Below are 19673 nucleotides of genomic sequence, written 5' to 3'. Positions count from 1 at the left end.
AGATGGACAAAGTGGCACAATTAACCAACAACAATCGAAAAATCACATTTAACAGAGAGATCAAGGGATGAAGAAACCACTGGTGCTAAGCCACGGTCTGACTGGGTAAATGAGTTTTTCCTGAGCAAATCTGGGTCATAGTATTTATATCTTATACTCACTGTTACCGTGAAATTGGCCTGCATAATGAAATTGGGAAGGAATTGGTACAGAGAGGCTCTTTGTCCATCCACATTTTGTTGGAGAATATGATTTCCAATTTCCAGTTCTTTGTCAAAGGAAGAGTTAATGAGCTTCACGAATAAACCCTTGACATTCACTTCAGCTATTTTAATGTCTCCAAGAGCACTAGAAAATAAAATACAAAGATTATAAGGTGCCTTCAAATGATCATGTCTTTAGCTCACTTTAAGAACTGAAATAATAAATATGCTTTGGAAGTTGTTCCTAAGCTGTATATTCTGCTGACAAATTCCTTGTCGAAATAGTGTTGTATTTGTGCTCTAAGTAAATAGCTTGATTTCTTAATTCTGTTTGTTTATCTGTGCAACAAATGATCTTTCACTAAAATAAAGAAAACTTTAAAAAATAGGTATCAAGGTAAAAATGCCATTGGAAGGTGTTATTATTATTATTTAAATTTCCTACTGTTCTTCACAAAAACACTGAGACATGAAACTCTCAAGCAGATCAAGAGGAAAGTTAAACTATTTAGTTTATTTCTGATAAGGTTACTGTGAACATGAATAGCAACTATGTGCTTAAAAGAATTCTTCAAACTTAAAACATTATACAAATAAAAAAAAATCTATACAGAATAGTATTTACATTTTTTATAGTCACTTCCTATGTGTTTTTGGTCAGAAGTGAAAATTATTGGCTTAAATGTATGTTGGTTTTCAGCGTTCATTAGCTAAAATTGAAGTAAATAAATATTAAAAATAATAACTATTAAAAACTATTAAATAATAACTATTAAAAACTGAATTTTCTTCCAACTAATTTTATCAGAACAGCAGTTACATAAGATTCAAAGCTATACTTATAATTTTCTTGGTGGTACATGCACTTCTGCATCCCATATAATAGAATTTGTAAGCTATCCACCTCTTTGTGTGTATATGTTACCGATATTAAAGAATTAACATGTTATCTTAGAAGTCACCAGTAAAGATTTAGTTAACAGATCATTGTTGAACTTCTTTTTATTTCAAATGTGTGTACTGCACTGTATAAATTTGAAATCTATAATCGTAGACTATAGAACAAGCAGATACAGACATGACAAGTTAAGCATACACTTTTAAGAGGCCTCTATTTTTAAAAGGTATTAAATACTTATTTTCACAGATTGACTTGTTTAGAGGAACCATTTTAAAATATGTTGTCACAATAATTTTGGAAACAACAATAATTTGTATCATTCTGATTTTCAGTGTATATTCACATATAATTCCCACATTAAATTGCTGATGCAAAATCAAATTGCATTAAATTGCTGATGCAAAATCAACACTTTAAGAATAAAGAAATTAAAGTACAGGAAAATTAATGACTTGCAGTACTTTTTTGCACTGTCCTTTTGGCTAAGCCAGAATTGTTTACTAGGATCCCCTAGTATTGGGTAATTGGCCCAAACAAAACATTTTTTACAAGTTTTGGAAGGTGAAAGTAAAGCAACATTTCTGAAATCTGTTTTTTTAGAGCCAATTAACAGCAAAAGAAGAGATATACGTAGAGTCTAGCTAGTTCTTGCTCTCTTTGGCTCCACATCCTCCTCATCTTCCCAAATGAAATCTTGCTGACCAAGAGCAACTCAGGCCCATCAGATACGTAGCAACAGCAGCTTTCCATAATCTTTTTCACCAGGTCTCCTTTGCAGACCCATTTAGACAGCCAAAACTGCCTTGTTCCAAAGGGCGGGTTATGGACTTTTCTCTGGTCCTCCAATTCTCCCTTTTAGAAATTTATGACCCCAGCAATATACACAATTCGGAGTTGTTATCACATATTTAACCACTTCTTACATAATACTCATACTTGTTTTAGTTTTCAGATTGAATCTGACTGAGATATAACTTGATGAGATCACACTACTATTAAATGTCAGTATTGAAAATTAAATATAAGATTCTTACTATCACTCAATCTTGAAAGAAAGAGTATTTCAAAAAAAGAGGGGTTGCTAAGATAGGTGTTTAGTAAAAAGAGTTGGAGGCAAGGAATAGGAGATGTCAAGCGAGATAGAAGAGAAAAAAAAAGATAATTTAGAAGGAGAGAATGATTCATGCTAAGAATGTTTTCTTGGTAGCCCAATGTTGTCTACCAGATGGCTGTTTTATGTCAGAAAATACTGATAACATGGAAAACTTTCAAAAGCTTCTTGTCCCTCTGACATTCATGAAGAAAAAATAACCTCATTTGTCTGGACATGATAGGTTATATATCCTGTTTTATATATAAAACCACCAAATTTCAGTGGATTAAACAACAAAGATTTATAATTCATTCAAGAAAATCTGTATCCAGTTGAAAAGCAAGATGAACTGTTCCAAAACTAGTAGCTCAGTGATTCAGAACGAGGAAAGTGCCACCATCTTGGAGCCACATCACATGAGCCACTGCTGGTTGTTCCATGTTTTGTTCTAGAACTTATACATGCAAATTCTGCTCACGGCCATTGAACAAAGTTAATCACGTGGCCTACGTAATCTTCAAGTGGATGAATAATGTAGTCTTACTTGTACACAGAGAGGAAGGAAAATGAGATACTGGTGAACACTGGAAATATTCTTTCCATATAGCCTTGTATTTGAAAGTATTGAATTTGACATAGGGCTTTATGGTATTGGGCATATTAATTAAATTATCTGTTCCTCAATTTTCTCATTAATAAAAGGGAAGGCAACAATATTCAATTAATAGAACAATTAGGGAGTCCAATGTAGGCATATAGCACTCAATAATATTAGTCATTATCATGGTCGTCATCATGATCATCATTCTCTCTATCTCTAGCCCTTGACAACATGTATCACTGAGCCTGATAGATTTTGACAAAAACATAGAATTTTAGAGCTAGAAAGGATTTTACAGATTACCTAATCTGGTCCATTAATTGTATTTATGAGAAATCAGATGCCCATCAGGTTAAGTGACCTACGCAGGCCCAGATCTCCTTAGTGGCAAAACTGGCACCAGACATCTAAGTCCAGTGTCCTTTGTTCTCAAGTTAGGGAAACTACAACTTCTTATCAAGCATGGACTGAAGGTTTCCAACTGTCTTTCCTCTACTGCTGAACCTGTTCCATATTACCTCTTCTCATTTTAATTCATTCATTAATTGATATTTTGTGATTAATTAAAATCTTCCCAAAAAGTGCCAGCTTAATGATTGTATGACCATAGCAGAAATATGTTGATATAGTACAGCCCTGGTTGCCTGAGCAAATGTATTTTCCAATTTCTAAGAAACAGTCACCCAAGGAAATTTTGCTTACTCTGTTAAAATTTAGGGATTTTAATGGTGGAAAATACAATAGATTAGTTTACCTACAGTAGTATCTGACTTATAATGATACCAATGATTTTTTTGTTCTCCCATTTCCCCCAAAACAGCAAAAAAAATAGATGCTATAAGAATTATAGGGGTCAAAAAAACCATTACAGAACTCAAAATCCACAATATAACTAATATTCCTGCCACTATGTACTTACTCTGAGGAAGAAATTTGTACCATCTGGACATATATGAATAAGACAAAAGGCCAGACAACAAAAGCACATTAACTTGCTTGATAAGTGGATAAAACATAAAATGCTAAATGCCAAAATGTCAAAATTCCACTTCAAGATTACAAATGCTATTTACAAAAACTTTCAAAAGCATTCTACCATTTTTTCTATAAAATTGAAACTTTTCTTTTTAGTTAATCACCTACAAATAAATAAGAATCTCATCCAAACTCACAAAAAGACCGATCAAGAAATATATTTGCTATATCCATGGCAGTTGTTGAAAGAACTGAGAAAAAAACAGAACAAAAAGAGAGAGAGAGATGACACTGTGTGTGTGTGTGCGTGTGCGTGTGTTTTGGGAGGGGCAGGAAGTTAGAAGGTGGAGTAGACAGGGAACAAAGAGTCTTTGTTTTGGGTGTTTTAAGCTTAACAGATGATAAAAATGCTGACATAAATTTATTTAAATCTACAATGTTTCATCATTACAAAAGAACAGGAATGGAAATGCATCACTTTTTAAGGTTAAAGAAACTGAGATGCTAAATATATAAAAATATGTTACGTAAATGAATTGCATTGAAAAACTGTTATCCTTATTAATGTGTATTAAGAATCACAAGTTCAGTTATATTTGTCAATTATTCCTCAGCAAAGTTAAAAATAAAAATTTAAAAAGTCACAACACACTGTGATATCTTACAGAACAGAATGGATCTTCAAGCAATGAATTTGAATTGGGGGAATATACAAGTCAGGAGGCAGAAAAGACTAGTAATGAAACTACTTTAGTTGACCAGGAGAGAATGTAAAGGGTTAAAAAAGATGGATTTATTCAAGAACTATTAAGAAGATAGAACTGAGTGAGCTTATTTACTATTTAAAAGTTGGGCATGGAGTTAAGTGAGACATACAGATTGACCTTCGTTCGGTTTTCTTTCTGGTGTAACTGAGTCAAAGGAGTGACTTACACTAAAAGAGAGAATAGAGAAGAGATAAGAAGATAGGGAAATGTACCAAAACATAGTAAATTCAGCTTTAGGTATGTTGGGTAATTTGTGCCTGTTTTAGAAGATATGTTGTGGTTTGGTATGTGAATAGGACTAGCTTAAACCATGAGATTTTGATACTATTCCAAAAATGTATGTGAAGAATGATAACGTAAGAACAGACCATGATGGGAGACCAGCATTTTAGACATTGATAAAGGATGGTAAACCCAAATTATTAGGGACTCTTAAAGAATCATAAAAAAGATGGAAGAGCCTGGAAAGAATAGTGAATTTGCCAGAGAAAAAGAAAATGGAGTGTATTAGTGGACAAGGGCTGCAAAGTACCACCGAGTGACTGAAACAGCAACAATTTAATGTCCAGGAGGCTAAAAGTCTGAGATCTCAGTGTTAGTAGAGCTGATTCCTTCTGAGGGCTATGAGGAAGGATCTGTTCATGCGTTCTCCCCCAGTTTCTGGTGGTTTTCTGGCAGTCTTTAGCATTCCTTCATGTGAAGAAGCATCACCCCGATCTCTGCATTCATCTTCACATGGCATTCTCCCTGTGTCCACGGTTGTCTGTGCTCAAATTTTCCCTTTTTATAAAGACTCAAGTCATATTAGATTAGGGACCACACTAGTTTAACATGACTTCATCTTAACTAATCACATCTGCAACAACTGTCTTCCATGTAAGGTCACATTCTGAGGTAGCTGAGTTTAAGACTTCCGCATATGAATTTTATAGGGACACAACCGATTCCATAACAGGATTTGAAACAAGGCAGCTGTCTAGTAAAAAAAAAAAATCATAGATCTAAACTACAGTATAGATTAAAAGTGTCTATTAAATATGACCACTAAGAAAGTAATTTTTACTAACCCATTTCAATTGGTGATAGAGGCAGACACTTGAAATCATTTATCTATTTTAAATGATAACTAGAGAGAATGAATTTAAACTCTTGTTTAAAAGACACTTGCATTTGAAGTGAAGGTCAAATATAAGGCAGCACTTAGAAGAAGACTTTGGTCTCTAAGTAAAACATGGGAAAAAGATAGGTGTTTTGATTTTTTTATTTAACTTGACCTGCCATGAAGTTTCTTTTTAAGAAGAGTCTTGTGGAGGTAGACCTAGCCTACCTGGATCTGTTTCTGTGTGTAAACATGGTACAGCAGAATGAGCAAGAGATTTGCAGTCACAATATCCACTGTGTGGTTCTGGATCTGAAGTCTGTAAACTGTGTAAATTGAACATGTTTATTGACTTTTTCTGAGCTTCACTTCTCTTACCTCTAAATCATAGATAATAGTATTCCTGCACCAGAATATTATAAAATTAAATATGATTGTTTGCTAAAAGTGCTTTTTATCAATATATTATATGTTGTATATATATTTTTATATGTCAGCTTCATTTTATTCCAAATATCAAAATTACTTGCGGTAGCTATAAAGTATTTATGAATGTTTAGAAAATGCAGATTGGATTTCCTCTGATTGCTAGAGCATAGCAAGGATTGTTACAAACCTAATCATTTATCCAAAATACTATACCTTTTATCTTGAAATACTAAAGGAATTATTTACTATAAAAATTTTCTGTATAATGGCATGGCAGAAACAAATCTTAAGAAATCTTTTTGAGCAACACTGAAGACACAGAATGTGCAGAACAAGGTGGGTGGTAAAAACAGAAACATTTCTGAATTTAATAAAATAGTACAGGGGCTTCCCTGGTGGCTCAGTGGTTGAGATTCTGCCTGCCAATGCAGGGGACACGGGTTCGAGCCCTAGTCTGGGAAGATCCCACATTGCCGCGGAGCAAACTGGGCCCGTGAGCCACAATTGCTGAGCCTGCGCGTCTGGAGCCTGTGCTCCGCAACAGGAGAGGCCGCGATAGTGAGAGGCCCGCGCACCGCAATGAGAGTGGCCCCTGCTCGCAGCAACTAGAGAAAGCCCTAGCACAGAAACGAAGACCCACAGAGCTAAAAATAATAAATTAATTTTAAAAAAATAAATAAATAAAATAAAATAGTACAATCTCATTCTGGCACATGGACACCGGATTCTCAGGAAATATTAATAACTATTATACTCACATTTGTAATTCACTAAAATGTAATTCTATATTATATATTTTTTTAAATCAGAAAACTGTAATAAGAATGATTGATTACATTTGATGTGAGTGAGTAATGAAAATGATGACATACAATAAATGGGAAGCCACAACTGTGTCTCAATCACAAAAGCCCTAGGTATTTAGTTCCCCAAACGGAAAGCAGATATGCCATTTAAAGATTAATATTAAATGTTTGAACTTGTGCAGTTTCTCCTCTTAATATGCTCTATCTGTCCCAGTACAGTGTACTGAAATATGTCAAATTTATATTCTGGTTACCTATAGCACCAGGTTGTCTGATAGACTATAGCACTGCATAATTTAATCCAAATGTTTTATTTCATTAAACTCAATATCTAAGGATATATATTATGTTACATAAAAAGTAACTTATGTTTTCATTTTGGGGTACATGTTGTAAGAAGAAGAGTGATAATCTATCATATCATATTCCAGAGCATTGTGTCCAACATCCCCTTCAGCAATCCACAGGTAGTGTGATTACCCTGATCACCCACTCTGATTGCCCTGGCAAAGCACGTTGCATGTAAGAGCATCGCCTCAGTGTTTCACATACAAAGGGAAAAACTAAATCTGGTTAATGCTATGATAGACATTCACCCTAAACTTGTCAGTCTAGCCAGTGGCAAAAGTCTCCAGTGAGTATGCTCTAGAGTTTCCAATTGAAAACACTCAAACTCCATCCAGCATCTTCTTTATGTGTACACGTTAGTGATCAAAATGGTCAGGTATACTTCTGCAAGTATGTACCACTTACTGAGGAATATTTTAAAAGAAGAAGTACCCTCAACTCCTTTATTTTATTGATTGACTATTTCTACATCTTATCTCTTTCCCAAAACTGGTGGCGTTTGTTCTGCCTCTACTTTCCTTTAAATGCAATGGTACTAAGGATTTATCTTCTGGAAATGGGAAGACTGTATTACTCATCTCAATTCTAAGTATACAATATGATAATAATATAATACAATATAATATAATATAAATAACACAGGCATATAAATATATATAGCATAACATATAACATAACATAATATACTTGGTGCATGTGTGTGTATGTATGTATGTGTGGCGAAACTGTTCATGCTGAAATATTGCTGGTTGTTGAAATATTTGTTCATCTACTCATTGTACTATGGGCACCTGAAACATGTCATAATTTTACCTAGATTTTGTTATCTCTTAAAGTAATGATCAGGACTAACACAATTCTTGACATGCATTAAGTTCAATAAATAGTGAATAGTGTCATTCAAATATATTTAAAATTAAAATATAGTTTACATGTCCCATGTCTAAGCACAGTGACCCCAAAGGGACCAAAATTAATTATGACAATCACAGGACATCTTGAGCGCCTTCAGTGTCTAGGACTGAGCAGGAAGTTTCTTTAGAACACACTTCAACTCTTTCACTATAGATTAACTTTGCTTTTGGCATTGGAGAAATATTTTCTCCTCTGTATGAGCAGCTGACTTACTGAGAGCAAGTGATGTGAAGCAGTGGAAGGCAGGACACAAATGCATATTCCTGGTTCTGAAATTCGTTTTTCTTTTCCATGAGACAAGAGTTGAGAGTCATAAAACTACAGGTTTATAAGAGGATTTACACTGATTCTTTATCAAAGGAGATGTGAAAGAGACTCTGCCAGTTAGCTATCATTCTATGTCCATCGTTCTTTTTCTGGGTAGACATAATCCTTGTATTTGTCTGGAGCATTCCCCAGCATGCTTTGCAGCTAGATTTGGGTGACTAAATTGAGGGTCAGTAAAATATAAATTGTTATCTTGTTCTTTGAGAACAATTTTAAAAGGGTTCCATACCCTTCTCCTCTCTTCTCTTTTGCACTTGCCCAGGATGCACTTGCACTGGCTGGAGGAATCAGCATGTTGGAAGAACTTGAGAATGGAAGCCCAACCCCCCACCCCTCTGCCCCTCTCAACAGCAAAGCAACAGGATAGAACGTTTTGGTTCCTGACCCTGTGCTCTGTGGAGCTGTCATTACAATTTAATCATCCCCACTCTCCAGAGAACTCGACTTACCTCATCACATCACTTAAGACTGCTTGGGATAATGACACACACATTCCAAATCAGCTTTATGAGTTCCTTCTTAGTGATCTACTGTTAGAAAGTGAAATATTCACCTCCCAACTTCTGTCTCCTGACATCGGCTATTTTAAGTGATCACTATCAGATTGGTTACTACTCTTCTCTTTCATTTCTCATATTCTGCTCTGAATGCATATCCATCCCTTTGACATCATTTTGTCTAATTTTGTAATATCCTAATTGTTCTCTTAACTTCCAGTTCCATCTCCCGTATACAAGGAACATTATCCTGGAAGATACTTCCCTGAAACCTCAATTTCAACAGTCATTTGGGGTCGAGGGCTGTCTCCCACAGTGAGAACAAGCAATTGTCACCTTAAGGAGCATGGGAATTACATTGTCACCACACCTTTCTGTTTCAGTCAATAAATAACATTTCCTTCTGATAATGACATAATTAATAACTGTATAAAACACTTTTTTATATAAACATAATGTAGCTGGTAGCCTAGCTGGGTTCACAAGAATAGAAAAACAAGAAGACCAGAGGCAACCTTAGCTCTAGGGTCCCCAGAAAGCCTGGATACAGTGGGATACCACAGTACAGCACGAGGCCTGTGGTGAGAACCAAAGAGGAGGCAGAGTTTTGCCCAACTCTTAACCTAATTCCAAATAATTCCTCCTGATATTGGACCAAAATGGCATGTGTCCTCGTCCACCCAAATCTCATCTCTTTCTGAAATTTTTATGAATGTTTAAGTGCACTGTCACATTAATTATTATGTTCCACTCATTATGGCACTTAAACCTATTATCATCTTGCATTGTTTCAAAATATTGAATGTGCGTAATCACTGTAATTATTTCTGTTTCTCTATTTCAGTTGTGATGGTTACATGTTTTCTCAATCTTCTTCTCTTTCTAAACTGTCTGTCAAGCAAAACTGATCTACTCAATGCTTCACAAAAACGTGTACAATTTGACTTCCAGAAATATTACTTTAAATATTCTATTTGAAGTGTTTTCTCTCTCTTCTCACTCTATGTGAATAGTGTTCATCCTTCGAAAGCCAGTCCATGCCAGTGATTTTGAAAGAATCATTCCTCCTCTAAAAGAATACCTGATCTTGTGAGTATGCTCTTTCTCAGAAGGAAATACAGTAATTTGTTTGGAAACTTCTTATATACAGGCTTACCTCGCTTTATTGTACTTTACTGCACTTTGCAGTTATTTCATTTTTTACAAATTGAAGGTTTGTGGCAAACCATGCATGAAGTAAATCTATCAGCACCATTTTTCCAACAGCATTGGCTCACTCCGAGTCTCTCTGGCACACTTTGGTAATTCCCGTATTACTTCAAACTTTTTCATTATTATTACATATATTATGGTGATCTTTGATGCTACTGTTGTAGTTGTTTTGGGGTGCCATGAACCCTGCCACATAAAATGCAAACTTGATTGACAAATGCTGTGTGTGTTCTGAATGCTCCACTATCTGGCTGTTACCCCATCCTTTCTCCCTTTTTTCAAAGGCTCTCCCTTTGAGCCTCCCTATTCCCTGAGACACAACTATATTAAAATTTGACCAATTGATAACCCTACAATGGCCTTTAAGTGTTTAAGTGAAAGGAAGAGTCAATTAAAGTGGTACACTTCATTGTTGTCTTATTTTAAGAAATTGCCACGGACACCCCAACCTTCAGCAACCATCAACAAGGCGAGACCCTCCATCAGCAAAAGCACTATGACTTGCTGAAGGCTCAGATGATGGTTAGCATTTTTTAGAATTAAAGTATTTTTTAATTAAGGTATATGTGTTGGTTTTTTTAGATATAGTGCTATTGTAAGCTTAATAGACTAAAGTGTAGTATAAATGTAACTTTTTATATGCACTTGGAAACCAAAGAAAATCACGTGACTCACTTTATTGCGATATTTGCTTTATTGTGGTGGTCTGGAATTGAACCTGAAATATCTCTGAAGTATACCTGTATACCTCCTTCTATCATTACCTAATTATGTCTCCATGAATCTATTTTCATATTTATCCATATATCACTTAGTTTGTAAATGCTAAGAAAATTAATTCATGTTGAGGTACCAACTTCACACCTGTTAGGACAGCTGTCATTAAAAAGACGGGCAATAACAAGTGTTGGAAAGGATGTGGAGAAGCTAGAACCCTCATATGTTTCTGGGGGGAGGATGTAAAATGATGAAGCCACTTTGTAAGTCAGTTAGTTCCTCAAAAAGTTAAAGAGTTACCATATGATCCAGCAATTCCACTCTTAGGAATATGCCCAGGAAAATTTTTCAAATATGTCAAAAGATTTGTGTACAAATATTCATAGCAACATTATTCATAATAGCCCCCAAATGGAAACAAGCCAAAGACCATCAACTAATTAATGGATAAATGAAATATGGCATATCCATAGAATAAAATATTATTTGGCCATAAAGAGGAATGAAGTACTGATTCACACTACAATGTTGATAAACCTTTGAACTATTACGCTAAGTGGAAGGAGCCATACACAAAAAGCCACATATTGTATTATTCCTTTTAAATTAAATGTCCAGAATAACTAAGTCAATAGAGACAAAAGTAGATTAGAGATTGCCAGGGGAAGTAATCAACTGATATTTGGTTGAGTGGAGGATTGGCTGAGTTACAAATGATGAAATTAAGGGGTACTTCAAAATGATCCAACCCAATTTTTCTCTTTGTGTTTATTATTTTTGCCAGCCTCCTAAGTGGCATAAACTTTCTTAACAAATAACACCAACTGTAAGTGCATAGCACTTACGTAACTGTTGACTGCTATGCTTGCCTAAAGACACATAAAGAATGTGAATGAATCTACACTTAAAAGTGCAAGTTTTCAATCTTTGATCTCAGTTTCTCGAAGACATTCCCTGCAGTTGTAGTCAGGGCCTTGGCTGTGTGGCAGTCTTTAAAATTGTATGGATTCAATCAATGAGTTTATTGATGTTGAACAACAGGAAACTGTAAATAGAGGAGGTTGAAGTTGTCAGTTTACTGATAAAATCTTGCATGAGTAAGCAACTGAAAGTCTCCTGCAGTCAGCCTTGCAGAGCAATCCCTGGTAAAAGTGTAGAATTTCTTTTTTCTCCCAGTTTTCAGCTCTAAATAAGTCAAATGCAATGCCTGTGTTTGATCCCTTCAGTTATTCACAAGAAAGAGCCACGCACAAAAACTTGCAAATGATGACTCAAGATTAAAACAAAATAAACAAACAAAAAATTATGAGGTCAGGCTATGGCAAAAGTTGCTATTTTAAATATCAAAAGATACAATTTAATACAGGAATATCCTATCCTTTGCTTATAAGGTTACTAAACTGAAACAATTCAGCTCATTCCACAGGAAAACCACATAGCATTCAGATATGAATATACAAAAATATCTGAATCCTTTTTAAGGCTTGAACAAGTTGAACCATCTATAGAAGTAAGTAATGATGTTGGCAAGTGCTGCACTTCTTTCCATTAAAGGCTTTTTTAATTTTCTCATGACAGGTAGCTGAAGTATATTTTAAATTAGTGTGTTATATTTTCTTTCTACTTCATTTGTAGAGATTTCATATCCTTTCACTCATATCAGTTTTTACTGAACATGCAAATCATTGCAGGGAAATGAGCAAACTGCATAAATGATAGTCATTTATTGAGATGGCCAAACTCCCTTAGCCAAGTACTTCCCTTTAGCATAGTTTAATTTAGTATAGTTTAATTTTGTATTGAGAAACAAAGTTGACCTCATGCTTATGTTTTAGAATTTGCATGTATGCAGTTTAGTAAAACAGCATAATCCCATTTGTATTATATTATCACAACCTTTCAAAAATATATCTAAAAAAAGTAACTTTTTTTATTATTAAGAGATGTTCCAACAAGATGTAGTGAAAAAAAATGACGTCTAGAACAGACTGTGAAATAAACATTTTAAGGAATAATTAGATCCTTTGTCCCATTCAGGTTCTTGCTTCTGAATTTTAACTACCATTAATTGAATTTCTATTCAGCATGCTGGGTAGAAAATATCCTAAAATAAATGTTTTGTATAGACACTTTTTTCTCCTACTACAAAGGAAGAGTAAGGAGACAATACCTCCTGAATTTTTGCTGGTGATTATAATATTTATCAGGAAAGTAGGTAAATGATAAAAATAAATGGGAGTAAATATTTGTTTAGTCAGTCTATATTTAAGTAAAGAGTGTTGTCAAGAGGTAATCAAATGTCAGTGGCTTAAAGTCCTGGTTGTTTATTATTCATGTGCTCATGGAAAATTTATTTAATCTTTCTAAACTTTGATATCTTCACCCTGGAAAAAAAGCTAAACTAAATTCTGGGGATAACAGAACTAGTGTTGGAGAATTAAGGAAAAAAGGAAAGAATTTAGTGTCCTGACACATAACAGTTTGTCTGCAAATCCTTCTCTTCCTCCCTTCTTTTTTCTGTCCTTCCTTCCCTCCTTCCATCCCCCTCCCTCCCCTCCCTTCTACCCATCCTCTCTTCCTTGCTTCTTTTTTATTCCTTCCTGATTTTAATTATTTAATTTATTAGCTAGCAGGACCATTTTACCACCTCATTAGGCCTAGTCACAACAGTTATGGCCATGTCCTTCTACATTATATTAATGTGATAGGCACACATATAGAAGATCACTTTTTATAAAATTTGTAATTTATCATAGTATTTTTAAAATATATTTAATTAATTTGTTTATTTTTGGCTGTGTTGGGTCTTCGTTGCGGCGCACCAGCTTCTCATTGCGGTGGCTTCTCTTGTTGCGGAGCACTGGCTCTAGGCATGCGGGCTTCAGTAGTTGCAGCACGCAGGCTCAGTAGTTGTGGCTCGCAGGCTCTAGAGCACAGGCTCAGTAGTGGTAGCACACAGGGCTTAGTCGCTCTGCGGCATGTGGGATCTTCCCACACCAGGGATCGAACCCATGTCCCCTGCATCAGCAGGCAGATTCTCAACCACTGCACCACCAGGGAAGCACTCTGTAATTTATTACAGTTTTGACTTTAAGTTAACTAGCTATTTAATTCATATTGTCCATCATTTCTTAAAAGTCATTGGGAATTCTTTCCAACACTTAAGTGAGATATGTAACCAATGGAATTTTTTCAATTGAATATTGAAATTGAAATTTAGCAATGGAATGCAATAGTTTTGTGGACATTTATTAGAATAAATTTTGTAAGATGCCTGTTATGTAATGTGCACAATATACATATTTTTTTCCACCTGTCAAAGAACTCTGTAGGCTTTTGAAAAGAGGTCCTCTAATGCATCATGGATTAAACTGCACTGGTCGCTTGATCCTTATAAAGCATATTAAGTCATTGCTGTTTATGGCAGCGGTTTTAACCAGAAAATCTAACAAATATTAATTGTTGTAGTTAACAAATAATTGATAGATTATATGTTATCACATAACATAGAATGAATGATTGAATGCAAAAAAATCCAACATGGCTAGTTCTACTCTATTGAAATGTCCATATTGACAGCTACCTTCTATTTATACAATGGTTGCATTTAGCTAAACGTTGTCTTGAAAAATATCATTTTGAAAACACAAGGCCCTTGGATGCTAGCACCTTTATGCACAATTCATTTTCACAATTCGTGATTCTAGGAGAGTTGCTCCAAGTATAGGTCAGAGAATCTGTTAATCAGAATTTGCGGGTGGGGGTGGGAGGAGGCATCACTTTCAGGGGGTTTTCTGTTTCAAGAACACCATAGGCTTTTTGCCAACAAGATATTTGTGTTATTTTTGTTTTTGAGTTAACATTTTATTGTTGACTTCCTGATGATAATGCTTTATTCATTTTAATGTTTACTGAATGAGGGGAAGGTTAGCAACAAGATAGATTGGTTAGACTGAATTCTATATTCTTTTTTGAAAAGTGTATGTCCCTCTACTTTTGCACAGAGATCAATAAAAATACTTCAAGACATTCTAACCAACGGCAAACAGTTCTCTGATTTGGAGTGTCTTGATTTGTTTTTAATTTGCATTTAGAGTGTATTTTATTCTAGCTAGGAAGTAGGATTCTCACTTCTGTAAGTGGAGTAGTGAAACTGTTTATACGTCCAAAATTGTTACATGTTGGTATTCTTGTGTCTGTTGGGGATCTGGAAATAAGTAAGTTTAATAAATTGATTCAATTTTGAGTGTGTTGGAATTTAATGAAACTTAAATTGTACAGAGTGATTCTCAACACTTTAATTAGAAGCTAATTTCAGGTCACTGAATTGTTTTATTTCTATCAGGGCATTACAGACAGGATGGAACGATATGTTGTAATATTTTGGATACAATTATTTCAGTTTTCACACTAGTTAAAAGGTTTTTCTCCATCTCCACCAAGGACAGAGGGACAGAATCCAGCTGTTTAGGAAATGATACATTTGTTAACCATCTGTTCTGTGCATAGAATTGCATGATCCTCAGCTTATAAAAAAGGAATTGTAGCTCCTCTTTTTCTCATGTAGATTAAGGGCAAGTCAGGAGAGAAACTATTAATGCAAACTAGTAGAGGACAAAAGCAGTATGATTTATTAATTACTACAAGAATGTAAAATAAAGGTGAAAAAGTACATTATGTTAACATAAACCTTGAATTGTGAAACAAGCTATAACCATGTAATGAAACTGAAGAGTTACAATTGCTCAAATGCTTTGAATTTTTTCTTATCTCAAATCCTTTGCCTAGAATGTTCTTCCCTGTGCCCTATTAGCTTGTTACCTATTTTAAAGATATTTCAGAATAACTCCATGTCGCCCTTCTGGAAGTTTCCTCTGAACTACCCAGAAGCAGAATTAAATGTTTCCTCCATTGTGCTCCATTAGCACCTAGTACATACCTTTATTACATAACTGCTCAGATGCATTTTCTCTCTCCAACCTGACCGTAATTCCATACAAGGCAAAGCTTTGTTCTATTTATTTGGGATCCCCATTACCTTGTACATGGTCCTGGATTTAACTCCTCTATCCAAACCCTCCCATTGTATCTAGACAGAAAGTATCTTCTCTACACTCTGTCTTTGGGGGAGTCTGGTTCTATTTCTTTCCATTGCAGCCCAAGACACCTCCCTTTACACCACGGACTCCAATTTGATCACCTCCTCTGAAGTTTGACCTATACTCAACTATATACCTGACATCTCTGCTTGAGTGCCAGAAGGGAATCTGCACATTTTGTAAACTCATTTCACTTTTTCCATAAACCATATCCCCTATCTCTCTTGCTGCTTAAGCTTGGTTATTGGGAGTCATCCCTGAGTCTTCTCTATTCCTTATTCCTCACATAAAATATATCACCAATTCCTGATAATGATACTTTCAAAACCTATCTCCTTGATCTTCATCAACATGGCCACCACCTAGCATCTTCTAATATCCTTCTCTCTTTTCATTCATTGAATTTCAGTTGCACTGGACTCTTTTGTGTATTCAGGTCTGTGACTATTACCCATCTTGTTACTTCTGTTCTATCAGAAAAATACAAATTTGAATTTGAATTCTTGGGTGTGGCTAGTTCCTTCGCTGGGCTGTCCATTCTATATTGGAATCCACTCTCACCCAGATTGTTTTCTTACAGAGCATTTGTCTCCTTCTTAGCACTTAAAATCTCATTAGTGTGTATTCGTGTCTGCTTTTACTATATAATATTTATTTCCTCATTATAATTTAAGAACCATGAATACAGAAATCATCTCACCATTATGTACCAAACATCTAGCACAAAGCCAAGTACATAGGCGCACCATAAATATTTGTTAAAAAGATGAATACATCGATTGAAAAAATCATCAAGAGAAATACCATAATCAGAAGTATAGAGGATGCTATAATTCCAGCTCTACGGAGGAAAGCAAGTTTAGTTTTTTATCATTATATTCCTTTGTCTAAGGGCATTTTGACATGTCGTATGTGTTCAATATTTGTTGAGTAAATGGAAGAATTTAGAAAACAATGCTTAAAGTAATTTTGAATGACCTCATCATTGTTGGGATCTACAATACTTCCAAGATAAATAAAATTGAACTATTTTTCTCTTCCATATACATGAGTAGAGACACTTTATTTTTTACAAAATTTTTGCTCAGTATATGCACTGTATTATCAATCAGTGAACAAAAGGGGTAACAACGTTTTTTGGGTCACTGTATAAGATAATGTAATCAAGATAATGAAGAAGCCTGAAATAACTTAAAAATCAAGGAACACAGTAATAAATGGACTAACCATCAGAATGGCTTTTACAGAGAAGAAAAAAAAACAAAAAACAAAAGAAAAACACTCATATTTAAAACTTTGATCTGTAAGCAACAGAAGCAAAAACAAAAATTTCAAAAAAAAAAAAAATTAAAGTATGCATGTGGTGGTATAAAACTTTTATACAGACTGGTTTTCTGTCATTTCATGTAATAGTGATCCAACTATAAAACTTTAGTGCAAGAGTTTTGGCAATTATTTTTTCTCAAAGTCTATGCTTTAGGCTAACTTCTCCTACCCCTCTTATGTTTCTTTCCACTCTCTCCATGAGATGACGGAGAAGACTTCTAAAATAACTGCTGCATTTTGGATAATTTGCAATAGAGAAAACAAAAAAGTGAAAATCATGAGGAGCAAAATAATCATCTATAGTTTGGGTTTTAAGTTTCAAATAGTAAAAAACTCTCAATCTGATTCTATTTTAGAAAGAATGAGAAGAATAAATTTTATATAATTAAATGCCCCTCCAATTCTATAAGTTTCAAAAATAAATATAAATAGATTTGAAACAAATTCACATAAAAAGCATGAGTTAAGTAACAACTTTTTTAAGAAAAGCTTAAATTTAATCCTAATTAAGCTACACATATATTAGTGTAATGTTCAGTGAGGATTTCATAAAATAAGTAATTTCTTCTAAAACTTCTGAAAAAGCAAGGGCATTATGTTTCTCTTCATATGTTTAATGATCTTTGTTTTGTGGTATGTTATGATAGACATTTAAGAAAATTCCCTTTTTAGGCCCCAGGATCCCAGATATCACCATGAAATGATTCATTTTTGACTTGGGTAAGAAATGAGATTTGTAAGCAATGATTTGGGGCTATTGTTCATAACAAAGTGCATGAAAGTCTCTTTGTAAAACTAATATTGTATAATAAGTGAGGGTTTACTATAGTAAGTGGTAAATTTATTATGTAAATTGTTTCATGGAATTCCACACTGGGGCCCTGAGCCTATTGTATCCCTTTGAATAACAGATTCTTCCCTAAATCATTTGAAACCTGTAGTCTGTAAATTTTAATAGGATAGCATGATTTTGTTATAGTAGAATAGTTTAAATTTAAGCATAGCCATCCTGTTTCAATTATAAAAGTGTCATTGGGCTTTAATGAACAATTTGAAAGACTGAGAGTAAAAAGTACCTGCATGTTCCTGATCTGTGAGGGCCTGGCTCCACTAGAACAGGGTTTCTGCACCTTGGCATTATTGCCATTTTGGACTGGATTATGTGTGCGTCTGCGGTGGGGTGGGAGGAGGAGGCAGGGGATGCTGACCTGTACATTTTAGGATATTTAACAGCATCTTGGAGTAGATTCCAATAGCATTGCCACCCTGGTATGACAAAAATCTTTCCAGATCTTAACAAATGTCCCAGGGGAGAAATACCCCAGTTTGAGACCCACTGCTTTAAAAAAAAAAATCCCTCATAACCCACCTACCCACTTAAAAGCATAAGCCTTCAGGCCCTCTCTCTTGGAAACCTTGTGGAAACAGGTGATGCTTTCATACCAGTGCCATAGCTGTCACCTATCCCAGAAGCCCCTAGTGAAATTGCTGGCTTTGTCTAAAGTAGCAAAGCTGAGCTACTACACTCATGAATTCACTACCAAGCAGTGACCAATCTCTTGTCTACAAATGTCATGGACCCAAGTCAGGAAAACTTTACCCTTTACCTTCTTTCCCCATATTCTAAGGTAGATGGAGGTAGCAACCACCTGGGTTTTATTCAATCTGTGTTTTCTGTTAATAGGCGTATTAGAGAAATGAATCTGTTCTTTGGTTCACAAACTGCCTCCCATACATGGAGGGCAAAGAGAGACAGAAGAAAGAGGCAAACCACACCAGATTGACAGGTAGCAGCTTTAACAATCAAAGGAACTTACATCTGAGGCTTGTCTTAGGCAGCTGCAAGACGAATAGCTCTCTGCACCTGCCCACCAGAATCTTAAAAGTTTATACAGAGGCCTTAACTGGATTCAGTCACATGCACTGTCCAGATGGTCTCAGCAACACATTGCTCTCTCAAGGCTGCATCCCTGAAAATGGCTCCAGCTGAAGAAAGATGGTCAGAACTTATATTCCAAGGGCAGGGGAGGGTGTGAGGAGCCTCTGATTGGTGGGTCCAACTCATGGGTCAACTAAAGTCACATCCTCTTAATGACCTCCAACAGCTTTTTGTTTCCACTTTGAAGTTAAAAGATTAATCTTTACTTAATTCTCTATTTAAGACCCTTGTGTGTTAATAAGCAGTGCTTGTTTACATTTTATAGCTATTTAACAGACCATGGTGATGTGTCCTTCAGTGGGCCAAATGATGTCTGAAAATTGTGATCACATGTCACCATAGGTCCAAAGATTCTGCCCTGGAGAAAATAATAAATAGGAACAGTGCAGAATTCCAGCTTCAGATGAGTCAGCCGCCTT

This window comes from Balaenoptera musculus, chromosome 5 (assembly GCF_009873245.2).
Source record: "Balaenoptera musculus isolate JJ_BM4_2016_0621 chromosome 5, mBalMus1.pri.v3, whole genome shotgun sequence".
NCBI lineage: Eukaryota > Metazoa > Chordata > Mammalia > Artiodactyla > Balaenopteridae > Balaenoptera > Balaenoptera musculus.
This window is presented reverse-complemented; position numbering follows the sequence as displayed.